Raw genomic sequence first — 15,259 nt, 5'->3', positions numbered from 1 at the left:
ACATCGAAAGTCATGTTTTGGGAAAGATACGCATCAGTAGGAAATTTGCGTTGCAACTTGATGAGTCTACGGATATTATTGTATCAGGCTACAGAGTGTCATTTTGTAACATTTTTGGTTGGTGGTGTGCCGCAAGATTCTTTCAATGTAAAAAATGTGCCGTGGCTCTAAAAAGGTTGAAAAATACTGTCTTAGCGCATCCCTCCGTGCACGAAGGCAGGTTGGCTTTACTGGCCGCTTTCCCATTATCAAATTAGTATAGCAACTTTTTCAGGTATTTTAGAAAGGTTAAGTGTCGTCAACGACAATAGGTGAGTTCCTTACCTTTTATTCACGTCTCCACACCGGTCTTTACGCGTTTCATAAAAATTCTAACTATTAGGTATACCGAAAAACTGTGTGTCCTCCACACATTGAGTGTCCCCGACACCTCTTCTCGAAGTGTCAATCAGCCCGTCGGCTCTTAGCAACTGTGAGAAAACGTGTTCTTTATTTGAAGGAGAAGACAAACTACTTCTTACTTTTAGCTATTTATTTATATGTCAGAATTCTAGGCTTGTACAAGGACCACTTTCGGCGAAGAAAATCACAGTCAGCAAGCTGTTAATCTGTAACCAACCTTCCAAAAATGGATGCATTCAAACAGTCAAACAAAGTATTTACAGTATACAAAATGATTGTGATTGGCTATTTGGTTGGGGAGGAACCATGGTTTAGACTTGGCATCCCTTGTTGTTCACGGGCTGGTCACACCATTCATCCCAGCTGCGGAGTCAGCACCCTGTAAGACAGCGTTTCCCAACTGCTGTAAGAGATAAGATACCTACTCTGGTATGTCCTCCCTAGCCTGTCCTCCCTAGCCTGGTATTATTCCACTATAGCTCATTGTGTAAGCGTGTGTTGCAACATCTTTCTTGATGACCTGGCTCAACCTCTCCATGTATTAATTCAACGTACTATGGGACTAATGCTTGATTCATCTCTCATTTATCAACAGGCCATCACATTAGTAAATTTAGCACACTGCAGTAATGTATTTTTATTAAAGCAATAATAAACTGTTTTTATAAAAATAATTTCTAACACAACAAGTTTATCTAGATTAAAAACAAAAACAGAAACACACACAAACAACAAACTGCAGACCTAAATAGAATTCACACGGACTTTAAACGTGGGACCTAAATAGACTTTAACTGTGTGGGACTTCAACCCAATAGTACACGGACTCTAACCGATTTACACGGACTTTAAACGTGTGGGACTAGCTAGCACCTAGGCCACGAGACCTAGGAATTCTTTTTACAAATATTGTGGTCTTACCTCTTCCGAGTTCAATGTCTTTATGGACTCGCCGTGTCTGAAAACGCTGTCTCTCTCCTTTCCTATCTATCTATCTATCTATCTATCTATCTATCTATCTATCTATCTATCTATCTATCTATCTATCTATCTATCTATCTATCTATCTATCTATCTATCTATCTATCTATCTATCTATCTATCTATCTATCTATCTATCTATCTATCTATCTATCTATCTATCTATCTATCTATCTATCTAATCACTTATCCTTAAAGCGAAATGCGAACCAGAACTGGAATCCTTATGTACAGGAATACTGGAGAACGCATTAGCGAGGTCGACCACTGAGAAATATGTAGCATTACTTTGTATATGTGTATTTAGTATATGGATCCGTAATAATAGGGGCGCGCGCTTGGACTGCTTCATTAACCTTTTTAAGATCCCGAACAAAGCGCCAGGTTTGTGGTTGGCCTTCCTGTTTGGCCTCTTTTACAATTTTTGTGCGATTGATCTCAGCCCCGAGGCGGGCAAGTTCCATTCGTCTTAAGCTGTTCAGCCTGTCTAACTGCCCCCTCCGTTTTCCATGCCCAAAACACCTACCTGTAGCATAATTTTCAAGCCTGTTTTCTAGCACGTTAATCTGTCGTTGGCTAAAGCTACCGTTCAATGGAAAACCGAAAATCTCCCACATAGGCAATTGTTCGCATGTCCATCGACCATATTTTTCAAATCATTATCTTAGCGCAGCGTTTCCCAACCGCTGTGCCGCGGCACACTAGTGTGCCGTGAGAGATCGTTGGGTGTGCCGTGAGAAATTATCCAATTTCACTTTTTTTAAATTAACATTTATTAATTATTATCTGCAAATAATATGCCATTGTCGAGTGTCTGTGCTGTAATATAGTGACTGGCAGAGTAATGTAATATTCGTCTGGGTGGCAGCAGGTAGCTAATTGCCTCGTTCCTTCTTAGAGACAAGATAATTAGTGACGCATGCGACAGGTCGTGGTGACAGTGATGGAGAAGTTTTTAAAAAGGAAAAATGCAAACAGCAGCCCAGCACACAAGGCCAGAAACAGCACTGATGGTGAGCATGGTTCTCTTGTGAGACAGCAATTGACTACTTTGTCATGAGTCATGTGTTTATTGGGTTAGACTGACTCATGTCCTTCATGTTACTGGCCTTCACTGTCTCTCCAGATGATGGCATACACAGAGAGAACACAGAGAGAAAAACAAATGTTAATGCAAATTACTGTTACTGTAAATTGGAAAAAGTTATTCACTGTGTTATGTGTGTGTGTGTACTTGGAGGCTAGACAAAAGCAGTTATTCACAGAAGAGTGACAGAGGTCGCCATTGTGGAGTGTGCTTTTACTGTACACACCACAAGGCTTCGGCTTTATGAATGGAACCCACCCTGTCACATGACACATTGATCTCATCCATAATGCACCTACATCCACTTTAGCACCACGGAAATCAATAGCATCACATTGCCTCAGGCGGTGGTACCTCTACAGTACTTTCTGGCCCTTGGCTTACCAGCCGAACGCGGAATGGACAGCGAGGGTTCAAGGTTCCCCCCTCCATTTTATATCTGCTTTTCTTTCTCATTACTTAAGAGGGTTAAGACTGAATCAATCCAGCATTGAGGTGGGTTCAGTTATCTGGATGGAGTCAGTTCGATGTGTACATTAATTTATAACTGACTACCGTGTGAGCTTTGAGGTCTGGTTGTCCATTGGCTGCTGCTCAGGGGCCGAGGAGGTCTGGGTGGGCCAAGGTTGAGTCTCACCAATGTGCCTCAGGCCAAAAATAACTGAGAAACATGCTGTATGTTGAAAGGACAAGAAATATGCTACCCTATAGATACTGTATGATATCTTCTCACATTCACCCCAAAAACCATTTACCTCTTTTAGTATCCAACCAAATGGTTTGAGGGGCAATTGTTGGGATGCTGTGGTGGAAGTCTAGGATTTACCACTCTGTACTTTAGCTCTTCGGAGGTAAGAATCAAGAAACAAGTCCTGAGTAGCCACAATATCTGAGTCCGGTATTTATTGCTTGCAAACAAGAGACAAGAGCGTAACAGCAGCCCAGCGTAGAAACGGGGGTCCGTTCAGCACAAGTCTAAAGAGACAATGATCAGGTTCGTCTTTTATACAGTTTAAACATAATACAGGTGCCGCCAAGGCTATCGGCTGATGGGCTTGTGCTTACGTGAGAAAGGGCGGGAGAGAATGAACAATGGGGAGACTCTCTTACTGATCAATCAGCACTTTCTTACTGCTTAATCGCTGTTCAACATTTCACACCTATCGGCAGGATGCGCCTGTCCCCCCATTATTGCTCTCTCTGACCACTCCCTCAGAGATCACCGCTGTTCATATGGTAAATCATACAGTGCTTCTCAGAACAATGGCTATAGAACCTTAGAGGTGTGGCAAGAGAAAATGTAATCACAGTAGTTACACAAGTTTATCAGTCATATGAAAGTGTATAACCTGAAAATAGTTCTATGAATGTATTTTCCATAACAATGCCTAATGGCTTGTATTGAATGTTATGAATACAGTGTGTAATGAATATCTTGAACATATACATATGTATATAATGTCAAGCTAAAGTAACATTTGAAATAGCTGTTTACATTTTTGACAGTAGGCCATTGCACATATCACAAAATGTTGTGTAAAATGTGGGCCATTCATGCGCAGTGGTTTTCGTCTAGTTGATGCTGTAGTCGGCCAATGGACTACTCAGGAGAGGTTTTCTGGTATGGATTTTGACATGTGTCGGAACACATATGGAGTATTAAGACTGTAAGAGTACTTCAAGTCTTCAAAAGCTGTTTAAATGGAACAATAAACATCAATAATTGTTGTACTCCATGTAAAAAGGCTTTGGATTAAAAGATCCATCCAAGCAAAGAAATGACCTCAGAGTAAGAGGGTGTGCTCAGAGCAAGCCCTCTGACGATCCACAATGATGGATTTGTCTAGAAACCAGAAAGGACCAATGCAGAGAAACTAAAATGGTGGCGCGTACAGTGACCCACTCTCTCTGTCTCACTTTATGTCACTGTAGAAGTCCCTGTGTCAGCACCAAGGAGCTGGGGAAGAGTGATTGAATGGTGTTAATATAGTCAACTCTCGCCTCATTTCGATTTTGGCCACTATTGCGCTCCTCTCCCTTATCAGTGGCATTGACAAATGCATCATTCTTCTTTTTACGGCGTATGGATTACTCTCTGGTTTCAGATCCTCCTATTCTTAGGGAGAACTCATCTGCAATGACATGTCATTTGTTAAATACCGGACACAGGATAGAGTGATGGATTGGATTGACGGAGCTGGTTCACTTAAATGAATGACCTATCCATCAGGGTCCCTGCGCTCTGGTCTATAGCCGACCATTTTCTTGATTCATTCAAATGAAACGATGTCCAAGTTGAAGCAATGCTGTCGACTTTCTTGTGGATTTGTGAAGGAAAGAAAGAGAACGTTTCTCTCGTGAGTGCTGTTTTTTTGTCTTCAAAGTTATTAGCCCCGCACCCGAAGAATTTTGTAAGATTGAGTCGAGCATATAATTCCCAAACTTCACAAATTTCAATGTGAAACATGTACTGTTCACAATACTGAACTATTAGAATCATGTAGAAGTAGCCCAGAACTTGACTACAGCAAGTGAAGAAGTTGATTCATATTTGATCTGCTTAATCTGCTCCCTCTGCTTGTTCTCTTTGTAGCCTAATTTCTTTCCTGTGGCAAGCTCTTTGGAGTATACAGTAGTAGGCTTTAGATATTAAGTTGTGGGCCGAATTCCACTGTCAAAAGAAGAGAGAAACAATGCAGCAGCGAATGCACCAGTGAACTATTTTATTATTGATGATTGGGTTCCAAACAGCATTTGGCGTATAATCTGAGGAATGTCACACAGCTGACAACACTATATGGTTGATCTCTCTACAGTCTGCACGATTAAACGCTGTGTTGGCATTCATTTCACTTTAGGCTTTACCATTCCTTTAACTCTTTAGATCACCGAATGCAGTCTGTTCTGCTTTCAAAAGGGTGCAACTACAGTGGCAAGATACTGTATACCCATTATACTGTATCTTCCAAAACTCTGCAGGCAATAATATGATGTTAATTAATTCAAATCTTACAGTGCATTACATAATCCCTCAGTTTTGTTTTTGCCAGTGTGTGGGAGCCACAGTGCCAATAGTCCTGGCAAGAGCAGATATCATTGATGTGTTTGTGTGAATGTCGAGTCCTCAAAGATGATACCAATGTATTTGAATGTTCTGTGCTCGGTTAAAAGAAAGAAAATCCTACTTGTAAAAGTATGAATGTCAAATGTGATATGTGAGAAAAAAAAATCGGGCTGTCTACAGCATGTCACATGTGTGAAAAAAGTGTTGAAAAAATGCTTTGGTTATGTTCATGAACAAATGGAAAGTGTCTTAAGCAGAGGTTTATTTTTTTAATTAAACAGGAGTATTCCTCACAAGGTTTCAGACCTGTGTTGAAACCAAGTATTTGTGGACTAACCATCTTCCTGGAGTACAGTTGGTACTGTATAGGTACTCACGCCAGAAGCGTTAAAATACCGGAAATCTGAAGCCACGCCTCTCTACTGGGATACGGAAGTCAATTTTCCCCCATTGACCCTCACTACAAATAGCTTACCATTGGCCACTTTCCACTTTCACTGTTGGTGTTATTTTTATGTTTCAATAAACTTTTTCATGAGTTTGGGGTGTCATTATCAACATAGTTAGCAGTCATCACCCACCATCAATCACCTGCATCATAGTTAAAAGACGATTGGAGTTCTAAGAATAAGAAATGTAAATTCGCTGACAGGTTCTAACACTTAAAACTCAGTTTAGGAGTAATGTGATAATATGCTGTAACTAAAACAATTTTGAGGTAACACTAGAAGCAACCTACCTGAATATAGATACAAACAATAACTGTCTAGCCAAAACAAACTCTCTTTGAACTATCTTGACCTTAGTGTACCAAAACGTTGACCATCCTCCAAAGGTTTCTCACTGTCTCTTCTCGACAAACTGCTTGAGGGATCCTGTGTCCAACTTGCTTTTAACGGATTTGGGGATTTTGGTTATGGTGCTCTTTGACTAAGTGACTATGAGGCTCTACTGTGAATAATGCAGAAGTGCTACCATTATCCTCAACTCAAGCTCAAGCCTCTCCTAGTCCTCTTGTCCTGCTGTACTTTGAGAGCAGGAAAAACATGGCGGAAGGTCTCTTTACACTGATTAGATGAGCATACTTTTTTCCTACAAGTACCACTTTGGCAACACTTCAAACTCAATCTCATAAATAACGTCGGAGACTTGAGGGACATGCATTTTCTCTCAACCGCTTCTCTGGTGGTTCCTCTGACTGACTCCGTGGTGGCTCACTATGATTGATCTTCATTTAGACACCTTCTTTGTCTCTTCTCGTCTCTTTCTTTATGCTGAGTAATGGCCCGCTCATTGTCAGGCCCCTTGGCTAGGTTTCATTGGCAGAGTCAGCTGTTGTGCTAATGTACACTGAGGTAATTGAAGTCTCCCACTGTGGGTACCGAGACAAAGCACTGAAAATAGGGATAAGCAGAAGAATGGTGGCGCGGGTGTACAATGCCTTGTCAACATGGAGGGGATATGTATTCATTAAAGGTGTAGCATCCAGGATATCCAGATGTTCAATACCTTACAGATGGACAATTGAGCCCATTGCCAATGGAGCAAAGAAATGCTCTTGTATTAATAGTTTTCATATGCTAACACGTTTCAAAGAAGCAGTGCACCAGCGTCGTGTCAGAAGTGTCAGCGTATTAACATTGTTGTTGCCCTTAATCTTTATTATGTCACATTGTGTTTAGATGAAATTAATCAAAAGGTCACCCAAATAACTAGTCTCAGTGAGGGGTTTCTTTCTACTGCTTTTCTTTCTCCTGCCCAGCACATCCTTTTGGCCGCTCTAAATGTAAATCACTTATTTGTTTATTCTGTGAAAAGCAAGAACATTTAGTTCACTGGCAGAGTTTCTGTTACAGGAAATGACAGCAGGAGAGAGAGAGAGAGATTGCGTAGAGAAAAGAAAAACATCTTACTATTTTTTCCTTTGATGTGTATACGATCACATCCATCCTTTTTGTTCAGGCATCAATCTTTCATTGAGTTTTAAAAAGTGGTATCTGAGAGAGTAAAGTGTATCTTTCTTCAAAATCCCACTTTACCTCCAACAGGGGACCTTTAGTTTAATAGATAACAGGTTTAAATATGCATACCTGTTATACAGCATGCTCTTTGTGTGTATGTGTGTGTGATCAGGCATTTATGATGTCTCCATCTTCATCCCTTGGTACCACACACACATTTACCAGTAGCAATGAATGTTTCCCATGACAGTGTTTTCTGGTAAATAATGCCCACAAAATAGGCCCAGAATAATATACCAAATGGTACTTCTGTGGATTATTTCAGTGAATACCTAAAAAAAAAAAAGATTCTTCACTGCCAGTTCTAAAGCAGACACAAAGCAAACAGTGACAGAAGTGCTACTGGCATTTTTTTCTTTCGCTTTCCCACCAATTTCATACTGCTCACTCCAGTCCCTTAGTGAATTAAGCCAATGTGATCGCTTGGTGAGTCAATAGCCTGGGGGAGGAAGAGTCTGGCAGTATTAACCCTCATTCATAGACGACTTTAAAGATCTTCAATAGCTTCTAATTACACCAACTAACCCAGCCAATTATTCTGGACAAATATGGCCTGGTAGGCTGTGATCAAACATGCCTCAATAGATCGGTTTTACTGGTCACTGACACTGGGTCGTTCCATACCACAACATTCTTCACAAAGCAACAACATTACTTCTGATGAGTAAAAGCCATTGCATTTTTCGGGTTTGGGGGCATACATACCTCAAATCTCTGGGAGGTTGACTACCTTAGCTCTGAGGTTTGAAAATGAAGTAAATAAGCGATAAAACAATGTTCATTCTTATCTCGATAGCGAGGGACTCCAATGGACTTTGCAGTATATCCTTGCCATTTTTGTTTGACAGAAAATGGGATGTATTGATTTACCTGTAAGACAATGTGTGAGTTGTTGGTCCTCTGTGGCTGGTTGGTAGAGCATGGCGCTAACAGCGCTTAAGTTGTGGGTTTGATTGCCGCTGGGACCATATATACTGCAATGTAAGTCGCTTTGGATAAAAGCGTCAGCGAAATGGCATATGTATATAATTTACCCATGATATCTGTATCCACCAGGAGAGGCTAGTGGAGGTAGAAATTGGAGGATAGTGTCATTGTAATGCTTGGAATGGAATGAGGAATGTTAACAGGCTAGTTGTATTCCATGGAAAGGAATGAGGAATGGTATACTACCTCCCTTGGTATCCATAGGCTTCAAACCCTGACTGCATGGTTGAATTGCGATATCCGCCATGGAGAAAGAGGGAGACGTTTCATCTGCTGAACTACAGTGATATATCCCCCTCTTAGTAGAATAGACCTGAATATTACGGTGAAGAGGTCAGGGTTGTTCATTAGGCATTCTTCTCTCTGTGTGTCCGATAGGTCCTCCATTCCATTCCAAAGACCTGCGGTAAACCATGTCTTGTCTTGCTTAGAACACAAGAAATATCTGTGTGTGTGTGTGTGTGTGTGTGTGTGTGTGTGTGTGTGTGTCAGTCTGTGTTTGTATCTGTGCCGCAGGGCTACTTTTTGATCTGCTTGACTGATCTAATGTGCGTTACATACTATACTGCTCAAAGAGATGGAGGCTGTTGAGTTCATACACACCTGAATACACACCTCCTCCATGCATTGTGTGAGGAATCCATACCATCTACCATACTTCTGTAAATGGCAAACATTTACAGAATCAATATCAAATCCAACTTTCAGAGACAATGGGCTTTTTTAATAGAAAGGCCTTAGTAGCAGAAGGGCTAAAGGAGTTTTTATTTTATTTTCCGCTCTGTGGTTTTATGATTTCATGTATAATAGTTTGATGCACTGGAACTGCTGTGTTGCCTATCTATGGCTTCATTATTCTGGAATAGAGATGCATGTTCTTGGTACTGAGAGGTTTGTGTGAAGAGGACTGATGCAAAGGCTGCAACCCATAAGACTTTCTCTCTAATTGTACTGAATAAAGATCAAGTTAATTAATCGAGAAATATCATCTCACAGTTTGAATATCTAAAAAACATTACTCTTATTCTCATGTAATGATTCTTAATAATGATGAATCCGAAGTTTGGGAAGATTGATTTTTGAGTTCATATTACATGGATTGGCTCTATTAAAATGTCTCTTATTGGATGAAGAGGAGTACGGCCACAACCCCCCCCCCCCCCCCCGCCCCCACACACACACACATACACACACACCCTCTCTATCTTTCTCTCTCTCTCTATCTCTCTCACACACGCACGCGCGCGCGCGCACACACACACACACACACACACACCTCTCTCTCTCTCTCACACACAAGCACACACATGTGCACCCCTCCCCCACCTACACATCTTCCTCTACAACATCAGAAGGATACGTTCATTCCTCACCAGAGAAACAGCACACCTTTTGGTCCAAACACTTGTGATCTCTCACCTTGACTACTGCAACGCACGCTTGGCCGGTCTCCCCGCCTCCACCATCAGCCCTCTGCAGCTCATCCAGAACGCTGCCACCCGTTCATCTCCCCAAATTCTCCCATGTCACTCCCCTCCTCTGCACCCTTCACTGGCTCCCGGTAGCAGCTCGCATCAGGTTCAAGACCCTGGTGCTCGCCTACTGGGCGACAAAGGAAACAGCCTCTCCCTACTTGCAAGCAATGGTCAGCCCCCAAACCCCTGCCCGGTCACTCCGTTCTTCCACCTCAGCTGGCCGCCTGGCACCGCCGCCTCTACGTGGATGCAGCAGCCGCACTACTCGGTCACGACTTTTCACTGTCCTGGTGCCCCGCTGGTGGAATGAGCTTCCCACTGCTGTCAGGACTGCACAGTCACTACCTATCTTCCACCATAGATTGAAGACCCATCTCTTAATTTTAACGGTCCCTCCTAAAGACCCCCTCTTCACCCCCACTACCCCCCTGTACAAGTTTCTCTCCTGTTTAAAAAATAAATAAATAATAATAATAATAATCATATTTTTTCCTTCTTCTAGCATTGTGACTGCCTATGGCCCCTGGTCCGAGCATTGATTACTTTATCTTATGATGACTGATGGATAGAGGATTCACTTACTTAAACAAATGTATTTGTTGTAAGTCACTTTGGATAAAGGCTAAATGCCATACACTGACTAATAATGAGTAGGACACTGTGGAAACCCATGTGAAATCTGTTGCTAATCTGTTCCCATTGACTGACGCTGAGAAAGCAAATTAAGCATCTAATGAGCGCCGTGACATCATTTAAATGAGTGTGATCAATCTTAACATATCAACAGTAGTCAGCAATCAACTAAACTCTCCCCTCCCCCTACACACAGATGTACGCATTTTCACACACTCACACATACAAGCAAGCACACGCACCCATGCACTCTCTCCACACATAACTGTATTGTACACACACACACACACACACACACACCACCCCCTCCTCTACACACACAACAACAGGCATCCCTGTGCCAAGCTTCCTCTCCTCCCTCCCCTCCTCTTAGGAGATCATTGAATTAGGGCTGGGGCTCACTAGGCTGGCTAACGTTAGCGCTTGCGGCAGGTCCTCCTCCAGTAACAAGCAGAGTGTGGACGTCTGCACTCTGCGCAGTGCTGACAGGCCGGGGCTACGCTACACTAACAGCTCCCGTACATTACCCTGCTCTGGCACAAATGGAGCAATTATCAGGAGTGGATGTAATAACCAGTGGGAGACTCCTGCAAGGGGCTGCAGCTTTATATGGGGTCTTTATCTCAACTACTAACACTGAATCTGCTCCGTTAGAGCAATGGGAAACCGGTGGAGACAGTTTAATGAGAATTCATGCTGTTGCAATAAAACTTTTTTTGATGACATCCAAGTTCTGGATGATGTTAAGTAGCAAAAGCGCTATATAGATTATTAACAGTATGTACTGTAAGATTTTGCAGTGGTTTGCAGCTGTATGGGTGACACATTTTCTATATATTATATTATGTAATATACATAGTCATATTATATAGTAATGGGTGTGTGTGTGTGTGTGTGTGTATGTGTGTGTGTGTGTGTGTGTGTGTGTCATTTAGAGTATAGGAAAAGGCAGAAAGTAAAAACATGTACATTTCTCATGACTATACTGTAGATGTGTAGTGTTATTCTACTCCAGTCTCCAGCCAGTCAGTTGTTAAAACAGCTGCAGTATGATTGTCAGGATACAGCAGCCGAGACAAGATGAAAGACAGCACAGTTTTATTGATCGGTTCTGAACAACCCCATTTTCAGAACATCTCTTGCCAGCCGTTCTAGTAATTCTGCCAACAACGCTTATGTAACCAATTTCAGATGAGAAACTTACTCCTCAAGTTCAAATACCCCAAGTAATTTCTAGCTTTTCAATAGCGTAGCTGCTTAACATCAGGTAATTGAAGAGATAGTTATATTGTTAGCAAGTCAAAGGTCACAAGTTTGAGTCTCGGTTAGAGTAACTAGAATTGCGGGTGTTTGCAACAACTTCACTTAGCTAACGCTAGCAAATGTTTACTGTTGTTTCTGTTTGGCTAGCTAGCAAAATAACATCCACTACATCCATTTCTCACAAGGGTCATTTGTAGGCTAAAGTGAACTTTAGAACATGTTTTACAAATGAACAACATATTTGAAAATACCAAAGAAAAGCGAGCTCAACGTTGAATTAGCACTTTCAATGCAGTTTAGCGGTTGTAGGTGTGGTGTCATACTTATCGTATTTAAAAACACAATGTACTGTATTGTCGTGATAAAGCAGGACAATCATGTGCTTGTACCTTCACATGTTTCTCTGTCAGGTCCTACAAGTACAACATTCCACTTGATCTAGTTCTACCATGTCAGAAGATGATGGTGTGTTGTATAAACCCAGATTGATTTCTGGACCAGCATTAAGGATTATTAGACCACAGTAACCACCAATTTCAGGCTCTACAACAGTATGCCTGCACTCCAGAGGACATCACGCTCTTTCCACCTGAGGGGTTTCTCGTTTTACCTCTCATCTCTGGCTCTCTAATACAGTAGTGGAGCTGGGAGTAGGGAGTTGGACTTTGGTCTTCAGTGATGCGGTACTGATCGGGCCCAGAGGCTCCTGGAGGAGAATCCGTCTCTCCAGGATGTATATCCCAGGGTGCCACAGGGGCCACTTGGCCAGACAAGCATCCTGGTGTGACATCACTCCTTCCCATCCCCTCCCTCCCTGAAAGGGACTGCCGAGTTCACAAAACACAGGCGACTGCATGCACGCTGAGACACACGCAGACACACACACAAGCACACTCATATACACACACACACACACACACACACACACACACACACACACACACACACACACACACACACACACACACACACACACACACTCCCTGACCATTTGCATACTCCCCCCACCCCCCTTTCCAATTCCACACACACACAGACACACACACACACACACACACACACACACACACACACACACACACACCTCTCGTGACAGAACTGGGGTGGAATCATGGTGCTAGGCAACTGAGCGTTGGGGTTTTGGCCCCACCTCCCACCCTCCCTGCGTTTAGCTGGGAGGAAGGGCTGATGTGCATGTGTTCCCCTTGGGTGCCAATTAGACTGCACCTCAAAACCAAGACCAGGTACTGAGAGAAGGGAGGGGGCATTTGGCATGCATATACACACATACACGCACACACACACACACACACACACACACAAGCATGCACATACACACACATACATGCACACACACGCACACACACACACACACACACATGCACATAGGAGAAGCAACCTTCCAGGCTCATCTCTAATAGCCACTATTTTCGCTAATGTGCTAATTATACAGCTCTGAAAGACAAGGTTGAAAGGGGGGTCTTGGGGTCTTGTAAGGTTAATGTCCTTACCGAGTACGCATTGGTAATGCTCGCTGTTGGATACATTTACATTTCAAAGGAATTTGGCTCAATGCTCTACGGATGTGGTTATGTATTTAGAGTGGGTTGATCCCTTAAAATACTCACTAGTGAAACTCTCTATGGTACAACCATTAAAGATGATTCACGCTTGATCCAGCGCTGCGGTGCAGAGGCTCAGTATGGACGGTACTGGGTGACGCAATTGCGGAGCCCAGTAGGACGATGCTTTGCGCGCCTCCAAAGTTGTGTAACAAGGCTGAGGGCTCCATATCGCTCCGTAGAGCTCTGCATTGACATGATTGGTCGATGGTACATAACGGAGGTACATCCTCGCAAACTATTGGATGACACACAAGAAGCATTGAACTGGACAGAGCGATGGGAGAATGTGCTTGCAATTTCATTGGATGTTACATTCCAATAACCCTCCCCCACATGCCCGTATATGTTTTTGTTGTTGTTATGTGCGTCGTCTTTTCTGACAGACAAAGAGTTGTTGCCTATGCTAGTTTACAACATTGAAGAACATGGGAGGTTACCTGAAGGAAAAACTGAATTCAGTTTTTTTTTAGCTCTTTATTTGATTGGTTTAAACGTGTCGCGAGGTGTCACTCATTTAAAACGTGTTTCCACCCCTTTGTAGCTACTTTCTGCAAAGGATTTCCCCAGGCTTTCTGAACCTAGTCTCAACAAGGTTACTTGCTTTGTGATCCCAATCCCACTTCCCTGCTCCCACCAGATCCCACTGCACCACCTCAAAAAGGGACAAGAGCAGAGGTAGAAACACAATTACCTCAGAAGGATCTCTCAGCGGGTGCTTGTCGGCCTGCCTCTCAGCTAGACGGCCCCCCGATGGTGTCTCATAGTGGCCACATTAGGCCCGTTCACTGAGCTTGGGGAGCCACTTGCCTCTCTGAGCTCCCATAAGAGGCAATGAGATATACAAGCCTGTCTTGTTCCTCATTCAGACTAGGTCCCTCTACCGATCCGGGAATGAAGGGATGACCTTTAGTCTTTTTCTGCACTTGAGGGATGGGGGGAACGAGGGATGAGGAGAACATCAATCATCAGAGTCTGAGAGTGGACCGTGGGCACTGTTTAGTGACAGTGAAAATCGTTATCCATTATTTGTGGGATGGGTGTGTCATGTACTGTAGTCGGCATAGTTGGAATTAGTCGGTCCCTAAAAAGTAATGCTGCACTGCAGCACAGTCAAATCTGAGGAACTGTCAAAACAATTTGCTGTATAAGGATTGCTTCTGAACATGATGCTTAGTGTGATACAGCCCTGTAGTTTAACTCTGTAGATGAGTTTATCACATATACCTTGCCACAGCAAAGTACTGAATGAAAAAATCATACCTTTTCAGGTATTTTCGCTATATATTTTTGGTAACGCTTTTTAAAAATGTGTCACACATAACAGTTTGAGGGCCACTTAACAGTTTGAGGGCCAGTTTCCCGGACACAGATAAAACCTAATCTGATATTTACCATTGAAAGTATGATTTAGATCAGGACAAGGCTTAATCTGTGGATGGGAGACCAGCCCTAATTGTCTTAGAGCCTGCTTTTTTTCTTTGATCTAATTCCAGTCTATTTTTGCTGAAAGTGCAACTTTTTGGGGAGTTTTGTCAATTGAGACATAGCCGACCTCAGTATGTGTGCTATACTTTATTAGATAGATTCACAGCTTTCTATCCGGCCGTAATTTCCTTTCCTTCCTCAACTCCCCAAGATGTATTAGCCCCCAGCTGTTGGGTTGTGACAGTTATATCCTGAAAACGGTAAAAGATACAATGCAATAAATATGTTCACTGATA

At 42.6% G+C, this 15,259-nt stretch overlaps 1 protein-coding gene across 1 annotated transcript in view; it reads left to right on the top strand.

Annotated features, from left to right (window-relative positions):
* Positions 1–15,259, top strand: part of LOC310808452 (1-phosphatidylinositol 4,5-bisphosphate phosphodiesterase eta-2-like) — a 148,522-nt gene that overhangs the window by 62,636 nt on the left and 70,627 nt on the right.

Source organism: Argentina silus (genome assembly GCF_951799395.1).
Source record: "Argentina silus genome assembly, chromosome: 8".
In the NCBI taxonomy this organism is placed as follows: domain Eukaryota; kingdom Metazoa; phylum Chordata; class Actinopteri; order Argentiniformes; family Argentinidae; genus Argentina; species Argentina silus.
This window is presented reverse-complemented; position numbering and strand designations above follow the sequence as displayed.